Source organism: Gorilla gorilla, chromosome 11 (genome assembly GCF_029281585.2).
Source record: "Gorilla gorilla gorilla isolate KB3781 chromosome 11, NHGRI_mGorGor1-v2.1_pri, whole genome shotgun sequence".
NCBI classification, from domain to species: Eukaryota; Metazoa; Chordata; class Mammalia; order Primates; family Hominidae; genus Gorilla; species Gorilla gorilla.
The window spans coordinates 63807406-63821649 of NC_073235.2; the positions used below are offsets into that span (position 1 = coordinate 63807406).

A 14244-nucleotide genomic window follows, 5' to 3' on the forward strand; every position below is an offset into this window, starting at 1 on the left:
TTGCAGTGAGCCAAGATGGTGCCACTGCACTCTAGCCTGGGCAACAGAGTGAGATTCTGTCTCAAAAACACAACAAAAAAAAGAATATACTGGTTTCTGAACTTTAAGGCAAACCAATTTGTGATCATTTGATTTACTCTATATATTTTATTCACTTTACTAGAATATAGTAAATTAAATTCTAGAGCCTTCTTGAAAACAGAGGTTATGCTTCTTGCCCAGTAGTAACTTGAATATATACTCTGGATTCTGATTTATCCACTGTATGGTGTTCTTTCCTTGTAGATGCTAAGGCAACTCTTCATTGAATTATTGGATCAAACAGTTGAAGAAAACTAAGGAAACTACTTGAAGAGATTACATTTTATTGACACCAGGGACAGACTACATCACCAAAAAAAAAAAAAAAAAAAAAAAATTTATGGCAATATCAGTAGTGCCTTTTAAATTAAATGACAAATTGGAAGTGTTTAACAACATATGGTTGCTTTTCCTTGACATATATGATTAAGAATATATCTCTTTATCAAAATGTAAAATACCATCTGGCAGAAGTAACAATTATTCTATTGGCCTTATACATTAACTTAATTCACTGTACTTTAATATGTAAATATTTTCCTATTTTTTCTTTTTCTTTTGCTGGATCTATATTTATTTATAATACTCAAAAACTATGTAACTCAAAAAACATAATTAAATATGACAAAGCTGATTTTAAATTTTGAACGAAAACAATGCATTTCTTAAACATTCAGTTTCTTAAACATTTCTTAAAAATTCAAATGGCAACAGCCCTTTTTGATATTCATAATTGTAAATCTGGGTAATCTGAAAATTTACTCTTACAATTTCTTACTAGACATTTAGTCATACTTTGTATATGAAAGGAGCTGTCCTTAGAGCTCTTTATAAATAGGAAGAAATATTTACAGTAAGGTTGATGCATTTTAAGGTTTGTAACATGTATGTAGTAATGCCACTAGTCAGTCCTTCATTTAATAAACTTGCCAGATTCAGTGGATACCAAATGAGCAGGAAGGCTTCTCTTTGACACAACACAACGTACATTACATATTTAATAATGTGAACTCTTGTCATTTTATGATTTTAGAAAACTAAATATTTTAGAAAATTAAATATTTCACAATTCTGTGCACTGAGGTGGTTTCCAAAGCTATCTTGGGTCTAACCCAAACAATAATTGCTTTAAGCATTAGCATGTGGGCTGGGAGCTGTGGCTCACACCTGTAATCCCAGCACTTTGGGAGGCTGAAGTGGGAGGGTCACTTGAGCCCAGAGTTCGCAACCAGCCTGGGCAACATGGCAAAACCCTGTCTCTACTAGAAATATAAAAAAATTAGCTGGCATGGTGGTGCACACCTCTAATTTCTGCTACGTGGTAGGCTGAGGCACGAGAATCGCTTGAATTGGGGAGACAGAGGTTGTAGTGAGTCAAGATCGTGCTACTGCACCCTAGCCTGGGTGACGGTGTGAGACTGTCTCAAGAAAAAAAAAAAGCATTGGCATGTAATATTCGTATCAGTTATGTAGCTATATAAATTGCATAAATTTGCTTGTTTTTTTGTTTTTAAGGAATTGATTATTTCAAGAGGAGTTATATCTGGATTTAAAATGTTCCTGATCTTTTAAAGTATTCTTAGCAAGCAAAGTATCTGGACAAGTACCTTCAATATCCAACATTAATTGTAAATATCTACTATGACCAGGCCATGCTCCCCGCTGTTAAGAATTTTAAAGTTTAGATGGTAAGGCAGACAAATAAATCAAGGATTACAGAGTAGGGCTATAGGGCAGGATTATATGAGAGGGTATTGACTGATCAACACCCTCCAGCAAAATGTGGGAAAGAGTGTGGGGATAGCAGATGGGAGAAAAGACATTCAGAGTGGAGAAGCAATAGGTCTGAAGATTCTAAGGCATATGACAGCATGATTTAATAGCAAATACTTTGGTATGGCTAAACGAATGGGGGAAAATAACAACTTTGAGGTTTTTTCTTTTAAATCAACTTTATGGAGGCATAAATAATCAACCATAAATGCACCCATTTTTAGTGTACAATTTGGTGAGTTTTGACAAACTATCACCACGATAAAAATATAGAACATTTTTAACAAACCAAAAAGTTCCCTCATGCCCCTGTGCAGTTAATCCTCCCACCTAACTCTACTATGAACCACAAAGACAACAACTGATTTGCTTTCTGTCACTGCCTATTTGACTTGATTTGTTTACAGTCCTTTTAAGGGGTATTGTACAGTATGCACTCTTTCATATCTTACTTTTCCGCAGCGTGATGTTTTTGAAATTCATCCTTGTTCTTGCATATATTAGTAGTTTCCTTTTTATTGTTAATATTGCATTGTGAAGACATACCAGATGTTATTTATTCACCAGCTGGCAAACATTTAGATTGTGTCCAGTTTAGGGCTTTTATTAGTAAAGTTGCTATGAACTGTTGTGGTCAAGAGTCTTGGTGTGGGCACATGTTTGCATTTATTTTTGGTAAATATAAAATGGGACTGCTAGGTCAAATGATAATTGCATTTTTATTTTTTAAATGCCAGGACAATTTCTAAAGTGGTTGTGCTATTTTAGTGACTATTTAGATGGTACTTTTTTTCATCCTTTTACTTTCAACCTGTGTCACTGAATCTAAAGTGTAACTCTGTGGATAGATATAGCTAGATTTTTTTTTAAGTGTATTCTGTCAATCTCTACCTTTTAATTGGAGTTTTTATTCCATTTATATTTAATATACTGACTGATGTGAATCCTGAAACAGCTAATCTTTCAAGATGGATCCCGAGTGGCTAACTGGTCCAAAATTCAAAATGGAGCCAAGCAGCCATTTGCTGACTGGAGGTCACACATGATGTACTCTGTATTCTGAGAACCAACAAGCTTATGAGACTTTGGGTCATTCATGGCTGTCTGTTCCTGTTTACACTGCCTCAATCAACAACTGCTAGAAAGTCTCTTTTCACCACCTGGACCTAACTGATACACTGTGACCTGCATCAACCAATCAAAACTAAACAAGCTTTTATTCCTCATTTGCATAGCAAAGCAGAGGGGGAACCTGGGTGCGAACTTTCTCTAAAGAAGACAATCCTTTTTGTTTTCTTGAATAACACCTTGTTTGGTACAAAAGACTACAAACTATTCACTGGAATAAAGTCTCTTTTTTTTTTATGACAGGGTCTCACTGTGTCACCAAGGCTGGAGTGTAGTGGCATGATCGGGGCTCACTTCGGACTTGATTTCCTGGACTCAAGTGATCCTCCTACCTCAGCTGCCTAAGCAGTTGGGACTACAGGCATGTGCCACCACACCTGGCTAATTTTTTGTATTTTTTAGTGGAGATGGGGTTTTAGAATGTTGCCCAGGCTCATCTCAAACTCCTGGACTCAAGCAGTCCTCCAGCCTTGGCCTCTCAAAGTGCTGTGATTACAGGTGTGAGCCACTGCGCCCAGCCTCTTTCCTTTTTAAGGAAAATCCTTTGGATTGTTGATATCAATAAGGTAGAATTTACATTTGTCATTTTGCGATGTTTTCTTTATGTCCTGTGTCTTTTTTATTCCTCTATTTCTTAATTCCTGCTGCCTTTTGTTGTGTTAAATATATATTTTCAAGTATGCCATTTTAATTTCCTTGTCCTTTATTCATATATTTTAAAAGTATTTTCTTAGCAGTTACTCTGGGGATTATAATTAACAAGTTATAACAATCTAGTTTGGATTAATAACAACTTTATTTCAATAGTACACAAAGACTTGCTACTATATGGCTTCGTTCCTCCATTATTCTTTCCCTCCTTCCTCTCCTTTCTGTTACTGTCATATTAATATCTTACAATAAGCCCATACAGACTTATTGCTTCATGCAATAGTCTTTTAAATAAAATAGAAAAATGAGTCACAAATAAAAAAATTATACTTTTATATTTACTTATGTAGTTAGTTTTACAAGTGTTCTTTATTCCTTCATGTGGATTTGAATTACTGTCTACTGTCAATTTAATTCTGAAGGACTCCCTTTAGTATTTCTTGCAAGGAAAATGTCCTAGTGACAAATTCTATCTTTGTATATACATACATTTTGGGAAAGTATTAACACCGCCTTCATTTTTGAAGGATAGTTTTGCTGGAGGTAAAATTCTTACTTGATGATCTTTTTCTTTCAGCACGTTGAGTATGTCATCCCCTGCCTTTCGGCTTTCATGGCATCAACTGTAAATCTTATGGAGGATTATGTGATGAGTGGCTTCTCTCTTTGTGGCTTTTCTTCTTCAAAGTGGCCACTTTCAAGAGTCTCTCTTTGCCCTTGACTTTTAATCGGTTAATTACAATGTGTTGAGGTGTGGATTTATGTCACTTGGCATTTGTTAAGCTTCTTGGATGTGTAGATAAATATTTCTCATTAAATTTAGGAAGTTTTTGGCCATTCTTTTATTCAAGTATTATGCCTGCCCTTTTCTTTTTCTCCTCTCCTTCTGAAACTCCCATTACGCGCATGTTGGTGTGCTTGATTGTGTCCCACAGGACTTTGAGGCCTGTTCATGTTTCTTCTTTCTCTTTTCAATCTGTTGCCCAGACTAGATCATCTCAACTGACCTATATCGAAGTTTGCTGATTTTTTTTTTCTCCCTGCTCAAATCTGGGGTTGAGCCCCTCTAGTAAACTTTTCACTTTATTATACCTTTTTGTTATTTTATTTTTTAAAAAAAATTTAAAATTTGTCTCTGTCATGGCATATTATACTTTTTAACTCCAGAATTATTTGGGTTTTAAAAAATGATTTGTCTTTATCATCTATTTGATGAAACATCTCATACTTTCCTCTAGTTCTTTAGACATGGTTTCCTTTAGCTTTGTAACATATTGAAAATATCTGATTTAAAGCCTTTTTATCTAGTAAGTCCAGCATGTAGGCTTCCTCGGGTGAGTTTCTATTGATTAATTTTTATCCTGTGTATGAGCCATACATTCTTGTTTCTTTGCATGTATCTTAACTATTTTGAAAACTGAACATTTTAAATAATATGATGTGCAACACTGGAAATCAGATTCTACCCGCTCCCCAAGCTTCACTGTTATTTCTGTTTGTTGTAGCAGTTGTTGATTTCGTGACTTTTCTGAACTCATTCTTTTTTTTTTTTTTTTTTAGAGAAAGGGTCTGAGTTGGTGACTCAAGGGATCCTCTGGCCTTAGTTTACTGAGTAGCTGGGACTACACGTGTGCCACCGCACCTAGCTTATTAATGAATTCTTGAAAGTCTGCATTGTTTATTGTGTGTGACCACGCAGGTTTCTGCTCAGTTAGGTTAGTGGTCAACCAATGATTAGAGAGACAGGTTTTCTTAAACACCTTCAACCAAAAAAACCTCCCAGTCTTTCCTGAGGGGTTTAGTACTTACGTTGGGACAAGCCTTCAACAATCAGCCAAGCACTTTACATTAGGTTGGTACCAAAGTAATTTCGTTGAAATGACAAAACCGCAATTTTTTGCACCAACCAACCAAATAATTCTGCCTTAGCCTTCACTTCTTGCTTCTGTAGTGCCTCAGGGTCACCCAGAGGTTAGAGCTCAGGGCCTTCTCAGGCCTATCTTGAGTGTTCACATAACCCTAGACATGTGCACACCCTAAGCACCTTCTACAGTCTCAGGAATATGTTAGCAATTTTCAAAGCCCTATGGACATCTTATTCCCCAGCTAAATACTTTAGTATGGCTGGAGCAAAAGGTGCTCCAAACAAAGTTTAAGGGTTTTTTTTTTTGACCTTTATAATGAATGTTATGGGGAGCCACTAGTGGAATTTTAAATAAAGAAGGAGCATGACTACATGTAGCACAAAAATTTTTACCAATGAGGTGGAGAATGGATTAAAAGGAATCAGACCGAAGGCGGAAAGATCAAAGAGCATTCTAAAAAAGTAGCCTGGGGAACATGGTGAAATCCTGTCTCTACTAAAAAAATAAAATAAAATAAAACATAAATAAAAATTAACTGGGCATGATGGCAAGCGCCTGTAGCCCTAGCTACCTAGGAGGCTGAAGTGGGAGGGTTGCCTGAGCCCGGGGACGGGGATGTTGCAGTGAGCCCAGATGGCGCCACTGCACTCCAGCCTGCGTGACAAAGCAAGACCCTAACTCAAAAATGCATTAATAAATAAATACATATAAAATAAAATAAAATAAAAAAGAAGTGAGAAAGGTCTGAGTTAAGGCCAAAGTGGGGAGTATTTAGAAGGGGAAGTGGTGGATTGGAAAAGCTGTTATGGAGATTACACATGGTTTCTACAGTGGGGAGAGATGAAAAAGAGGCAAGTGTTCATACTCTTAAGTTTCTGATTAGGAAAATTATTTGGAGGACGGGGCTACTCACCCCCTCCTCCCATAAAAAATGAATAGAGAGGCATAGGTTTGGGGGGGAAGCATAAAGATGTGGATCCAAATATTACCTATGAGTAAAATAATCTTCGTGTTTTTAAAGGTATTAATATCTTAAAGCAATTGTGCTACTCAAATCACAGTTTGGATTCAGGCGCTGTAATCTTTCCTCACCCTCTGTCCAGTAGATTCATCACCATTCTCGATTTAGGAATGCTTTAAAGATGCTTGTTATTTGGAACATATTTGAGAAAGTGACAGGAACGTGGCAAACAAGCTGCCTTAAACAGAGACTGTACCTAGACCTAGAGTGTAATATCAACTTGTCAAGTATATCTTCTGCAACTTTGCTTTTTGAAAGCCTAGCACAAAGTAGATCATGAGTAAAACGTGATTGCCGATAATTACATGGAGAAATGTGAATAAATGACTCTTTAAACCCTGTAAACTAAACTCGGCTTAAAATAGGTGGTTTGAACATTTGGGAAACATTAGTTTTCCCTGAAATCCAATCCTTGCAAAGCAATAATGACAAGAGGTGGATAAAGCGGACTTACAGAAAAGGGCGTCTTACCGGTCCCCTCTAATCACACCATCCCCCCTCTTTTAAAAACATTTTCTTCTCAGATAACCAAGTTAAATCTAGCTCAAATGAACCTTTTGGTTTTTGAGGAGGGCAATAATAGTAGTGAACACCAAAACGAAAGGGGATCTGGGCTTCAAAATACTAACAGTTCCATTTCCTAGCCAGTCGTCTCCCGGGCTGGATGTGCCGCCGTCCCAGATCTCAGCGGCGGCCGGAGAGCGCAGAAGTAGGGAGAGAAAAAGGAGGCGTCGGCGGGGCGCGAGCGACCAGGGCGCTAAGTGCGGCCTCACAGTCCTGCCGAAGACAGGAGACGCCGGGACGCCCGCGCCGTCTGTCCCAAGCGCTCCTCCTGGACATCCGCCTGACTCCCCGTCGTCTCCAATTGGCCGTCGGGGAACGGAAGCCGAAGCAAACTAGTGAACCCGGAAGTGCTTCGCGGCGGAGGCCCGGGCAACTCTTTTGAATGGAATCGGGCTGATTCATCGCCGGTTTACAGTCAGAGCCGCGTCGGGTCTGCGCCGCTGCTGCTGTTGCCTCTGTCTTCGCGTCACCACAGAGGCAAGACAAGGGTCCATATCGCGGCATCCGGCTCCCGCCCGTCTTCAGGTAAGACCCAGAAGGCAGGCCTGGGAGGTCTGGGGAGGCAGCCGTGCTAGGCCGCCGCCAGCCCCGTGCTTTCCTGAGTCACGTTGCCCAGCTGAGTTGCCACAGGAGGCCTGGGCCGCGAGGGAGGAGCCCGGGCTCCTTCATTCTCTTCGCCTGCTCTCAGGGCTCTCTGGCAGGGTCAGGTCTGGATGTCGTCTCCTTTCTCCATTCTTTTCTGTTTGGCCGAATTCACATCATGGGAACCTCTTCCCTCTGTATAGAGAGAATCCTTGTTTATGGCCTGTTTGTCTGTGCTCTATCCATAGTTGTTACCCGGTCTGCTTTGAAGTTTTTCAAAGCAGACCGGGGAAACAAGGGAGAGAGAGTAGAATTAACTTTCCCATTGAATACGTTTGTTTTATCTCTTGTCCTTCCTGTAAGCCTTAACCCTTTTTCTGTTAGTGTTAGGTTTTCAGCTCCCTCCAAAAAGTAAACAAAAGTCCTGCAAATACACTGCTTTTGGACCTTGAATATCTTAAAAACAAAGTGTGCTACTATGCCTGTTAACTTACTTTCAATATCATACTAATTGAGTAATTGTTGGTGAATTGATTACATTTCTCGTTTTAAGTAAAGTAGAAATCTGCTACCGTATGTTACATCTTGCAACTTAATTTTCCTGGGGATGTAGCTCTGTGTCTGTCAAAAGAAAAAGAATGTAAACTTTGAGTCTGTAAACCTAGTGACTGAAGGAAAAATTCTCGAGAAAATAAATGGTAATATAAGTTGATAAAAATTTTATGGAAAGGCAGGGGAAAGGGTTTAAAAATGAGCATAAAATAGAGTAATAGTGTGAAAGTGATTTTGTTCCACTGGTCACAAGTGTTTTTTTAGTGCTTCTGACTTAATGTGTTTGAGAAAAGCAGCAAGACATGCACTGATACTGTAGAAATAACAAAAACATGAACACAGTTTTAGTGGAGATGATTAATATAATGGTGGCCTTCCTGTCACGTAAGGCTACCTACCAGCTGACTCATTTGAAGTTGAGAGGTTAAGATATATAATGGTTCTGAATTAACTACAGTTAAGATGTGTTTAGTGAAGTGCTATTTAGTGAAAAAGACTAAATGTTGTCTTGAATTTGTCCCTAAATCTTGCCAAGGGAAGAAAGTTTTCAAGTTATGATCTTTTATTGATGCTTCACCTGTTGACTTTGGGAGTTTTTTGTTTTTTGTTTTTTTTTTCAGCCTAAAGTGCTTGGTAAATAATATATTGCCATTTTAATTTAGGCCGGGTGCGGTGGCTCACGCCTGTAATCCCAGCACTTTCGGAGGCTGAGGTGGGCAGATCATGAGATGATCCAGCCTGGCCAAGACTAGCCTGGCTAACAGTGAAACCCCGTCTCTACTAAAAGTATAAAAAAATCAGTCGGGCATGGTGGCACGTGCCTGTATTCCCAGCTACCTCAGGAGGCTGGAAGTGGAACCTGGGAGGTGGAGGTTGCAGTGAGCCAAGATCGCGCAACTGCACTCCAGCTTGGGCAACAGAGTGAGACTTTGTCTCAAAAAAAAAAAAAAAAAGCTGAATTTTAATCTGTTTGACATGGGTTCATCTTATTTTTATACTGGCCATGTAAACCATGTGCTTGTTAATATATAGTTTGTGAACCATATGTATGAAAATCAATAAATATTATTGCTGTTGTTATTATTATCTTAGAAGTGGAAGAGATTATTTATTCTAGTCCTCTTATTTCAGTAACAAGAAGCAATTGTGCTTTTTTAATTTTCAATTTTGTAGTAACGTTCATTTAATAATTCAGTGTCCACCTGTGAAAGCCTTGCCTGAATATCCATGTGATTTCTTGCTCAGGAACTTGTCATATTCCCTGTTTGTTGCGGTCATTTTGACATTTCGTATTCTGCTTTGTGTGTGATACTTTGGTGACCTTATTTGTGAAATGGGAGAACTTGATTAAATAATCTCTTCTAGTTCTAAAATGATAATAATAACAATTATAACAAGAATAGCAACGACAACATTTATTGAGTACCTTGGATGTTCCAGGCACTATAAATTGCTTTGGACGTATTTTTACAACAGACTTGCAAAGTAGGTGTTATCCGCACTTTATAAATGAGGTCTAGAGTCTAGAAGAGGGTAAAAATTAGTGTCATATAGTGAGTAGGTGGTGACGCCGGATTCAAATTGAGGTCAACTGGTTCAAGAGCCTTTTTCACTCTACACTGCTGTCCTTTGCCTTTACATATTTTTTATGGGTTTGTGTCAAGCTTCTTCTACCCACCTACCGCAATAGATTATAAATTCTCTCAGTGCATGCCACTAAATTTCTTGAGTCAGCCCTCCATATCTGTGGGTTCCACATCTGTAGATTCAACCAACTACAAATTGAAAATATTTGGAAAAAAGTTGCATCTAGGCCAGGCGTGGTGGCTCACGCCTGTAATCCCAGCACTTTGGGAGGCTGAGGCTCAGGATCACCTGAGGTCAGGAGTTCCAGTCTGGCCAACATGGCGAAACCCCTTCTCTACTAAAAATACAAAAATACAAAAATTAGCCGGGCATGGTGGCGTGTGCCTGTAATCCCAGCTACTGGACAGGCTGAGGAAGGAGAATCGTTTGAACCTTGGAGGCAGAGGTTTCAGTGAGCTGAGATTGCGACACTACACTCCAGCCTGGGCAACAGAGCGAGACTCTGTCTCAAAAAAGGAAAAAAAAAATTGCATCTATATTGAACATGTATAGACATTTTTTTCATTATTCCCTAAGCAATATAGTATAACTATTTGTATTGTATTTAATTGTATTAGTTATTATGATTAATCTAAAAATGATTTTAAAGTATATAGGAGGATGTGCATAGGTTATATGCAAATAGGGTACTATGCCATTTTATATGAGAGACTTGTGTATCCATGATTTTGGTATCCTGGAACCAATTCCCCACAGATACAGATGGATGCTGAAATTAGGAGACTCCATAATAGATTATTTATGATGAGTCTGTTCTCACTCTTCCTTTTTTTTTTTTTTTTTTTTTTGAGATGAAACCTTGCTCTGTTGCCCAGGCTGGAGTGCAGTGGTGCGATCTTGGCTCACTGCAGCCTCCACCTCCCAGGCTGCCTCAGCCTGCCTAGCTGGGATTACAGGTGCCTGCCATCACGCCTGGCTAGTTTTTATATTTTTAGTAGAGACCAGGTTACGCCATGTTGGCCAGGCTGGTCTCAAACTCCTGACCTCAGGTGATCCAACCGCCTCGGCCTCCCAAAGTGCTGGGATTATAGGTGTGAGCCACCGTGCCCAGCCACCATTCTCACTCTTCTAAGTTGCGGAAATCTTGCTTTCAAAATCCTATTTATATAATTAAATTTAATGTTGACTCACTCATGATCTTCCACTGGATAAAAGTCCTTAAGAAAGTGAGAATATGAAGTTTTAACTACTTTGCACAAATAAGAAAACAGAGGAATTAGAAATACAGTAAGATAACAAATACGGAGTAGCTTGAAAAGGATTGAGCATCAGTCTGAAAAGTAATTTTTTTTTTTTTTTGAGATGGAGTATCGTTCTGTCACCCAGGCTGGAGTGTGGTGGCGCGATCTCGGCTCACTGTAACTTCCACCTTCTGGGTTCAAGTGATTCTCCTGCTTCAGCCTCCGGAGTAGCTGGGATTATAAGCACCCGTCACCACGCCCAGCTATGTTTTGTGTTTTCAGTAGAGACGGGGTTTTGCCATGTTGGCCAGGCTGGTCTTGAACCCCTGACCTCAAGTGATCTGCCCCCCTCGGCCTCCCAAAGTGCTGGGATTACAGGCATGAGCCACTGCACCTGGCCAAAAATTGATTTATTTTAAATCCAGCATGGACATGATCTAGCAATATCAGGTTCTAATCAGACATAAAGTGAGAAAGAAAAAGTGGAAACTAATCAACTTTTGAAAGTACTGATACCTTTTTTGTACTATTTTTACCAATTAGGATTCTAAATATTACTGTATGTATGACATTATGTTAGGTATAAACACTTTATTCATATTGTCTGATAATATTTTCCATAAAGTTAATTATATCATGAATGAGCTTTTGAGTCTTCTACTTTTTGATAGCTGTAAAAACTTGGTTTACATCCATCGACCTTTTTATTGCTTTTATTTCTAAGAATTGAAAGTGTTCCCTTTTATGTTAAGTACAACACATTCACTTTGTGAGTCTTTCTGCTAAATTCTGCGAAATGCAAGTCCCTATCTCCAGTGTGATTTAGTAATGTGACATATGCCCAGCATTCTGAAACCCAGTAAGTGGCAAACTATGTGAGGAAGAAGGATCTGTGTTGGTAGCCATGCTCAGGATGGGGTTGCCGATTACAGTAGCTAGTGTTTATTATATGCTTACTATATGATAAGCATTGTGTTAAATGTTTTTTTTGTGTCCATTGTTTTTGTTAATCTTCTAAACGGCTCTGTGAAATAGATCTCCATTTTGCAGATGAGGAAACTGGGGAGGAGAGAGGTATTTACTCAAGGGCATGGAACTTGTAAGTGTTAGAGCCAGTATTTGAATCTGGCACTCTGACTGTAGAGTCATAGTACTTGACTCTCATGTACCAGGCAAAATAGTCATTAGTCATCGCCATTTACCATCTAGGCCCAGTAGACCATAAAAGGATAGTGAAAAAACAACTGTATTAGAAATGTTAGTAAAGCTTAAACATAGCAAATACAAATTTTTATTTTAATTAATTAATTTATTTATTTATTTATTTTTGAGATGGAGTCTTGCTGTGTCGCCCAGGCTGGAGTGCAGTGGTACCACCTTGGCTCACTGCAACCTCCACCTCCTGGGTTCAAGCGGTCCTCCTACTTCAGCCTCCCCAGTAGCTGGGATTACAGGCGTATGCCACTATGTCTGGCTAATTTTTGTATTTTTAGTAGAGACAGGGTTTTGCCATGTTGGCCAGGCTGGTCTCGAGCTTCTGACCTCAAGTGATCTGCCTGTGTTGGCCTCCCAAATTGCTGGGATTACAGGCATGAGCCACCACGCCCAGCCTAAATACAAGTGTTTATTCTGTATTTTCTTGGTTTTGAAGGTACATATATCTTCATATATCATCCTTTGAATGGGCATCATGGTTTGAATGAACTGCTCATCAGCCATCATGCATGAACCTAGAACATACTTGTCTTGTGTAGATCAGTTCTGTATTTCAAATACATTTCTAGTAGGCTCTAGCTTATTACTTCTGGTTCTTGTATTTGTCATCCTGTGTGTGTGTGTATGTGAAAATATGCATCACATAAAATTTACTCTTCTAACTTTCTGGTGTACAGTTTAGTGGCATTAAGTATATTCACAGTGTTATGTAACTGTCACCACCATCCATATCCAGAATTTTTTCATCCTCCCAATTGCAATATTTTTGAAAACATTGAGAGCTCGTAATTTTGTTGAAGATAGGATGGCCATCTTTCCTTCGTAATTGCAAAACATTTATATTTTTAGATTTATAGGCACCATTTAGAATTAGTCCAATGATTTTTAAAATTTCTACATTATCCATTTCCTTTTATTCACATTTGTGTACACTTTAGCATTTTTCCGTGTGTGAACTGTATCAACATCATAAAACATCAAAAAATACGTCACACATCTCTTTAGAAAACAGGTTCTTATTGCAAAATTTTGTGTGAAGTCCTTTCTTGTTGAATAAGTAACTGAGTAAGAATGTCACTTTTTTGGTTTTAGAAATATATTGTTCACTCATTGACACTTTAAAAAATAATCTATTGAGGGGAAATTCACATAATATAAAACTAACCATTTTAAAGTGAACAGTTTAGTATCATTTTGTCCATTCGCAGTGTGCCATTACCACCTCAGTTTAGTTCCAGAACATTTCTGTCATTCCAAGGTAAAAAAATATCTTAGCCATTTAGCACTTTCTCCATTTTCCTCCCTTCCCCATCCACTGATAACCACCAGTCTGCATTCTGTCTCTGTGGATTTATTGGATATTTCATATACATGGAATCACATAACATGTGACCTTTTGTGCCTGGCTTCTTTTACATAGTGTGATATTTTGAGGTTCAGCTAACTTGTAACATGTACCAGTAAGTAGTACTTCATTCCTTTTTATAGCTGAACAGTATTTCATATTACAATATTCCTATATGTGTTTATAGTAGAATTTGTTTATCCATTCATTTTTTGGTGGACATTTGGACTGTTTCCACCTTTTGGCTATTGTGAATAGTGATGGTGTAAACATGCATGTACATGAACTTATTTTGAGTATTCGTTTTCAGTTTTATGGGGTATATACCAATGAGTGGAGTTGCTGGATCAAGTGGTAATTCTATGTTTAACTTTCTGAGGAACTGCCAAACTGTTCCCAGCACTCATTGGTTCTTAAGTTTGAGAAAATTAATCTAGGGTATTATCATCTCAAGATACGTAGTCTGAAATTTTGTTTATATCAGTGGTTCTCAATTGAGAGTGATTTTTGAGACAATCAAGAATGGCTTCAAACATTTGTCCCCCGGGGACGTTTGGTAAAGCTTGGAGACATTTTTGATTGTCACAGCTGGATAGGTGCTGCTGTTGTCTAGTGGAGCTAGGGATGATGTTAAACATC

General features: G+C 38.4%; 1 protein-coding gene across 1 annotated transcript in view; it reads left to right on the forward strand.

The window, feature by feature from the left end:
• The first annotated feature begins 7153 nt into the window (after nt 1-7153).
• The window catches only part of PSMD14 (proteasome 26S subunit, non-ATPase 14), a 101511-nt gene continuing 94420 nt past the window's right edge, over nt 7154-14244 (forward strand). The window contains exon 1 of the mRNA XM_019022073.4: nt 7154-7608. The gene's annotated coding sequence lies outside the window, so the exon portion shown is untranslated. The remainder of the gene's footprint in view (nt 7609-14244) is intronic.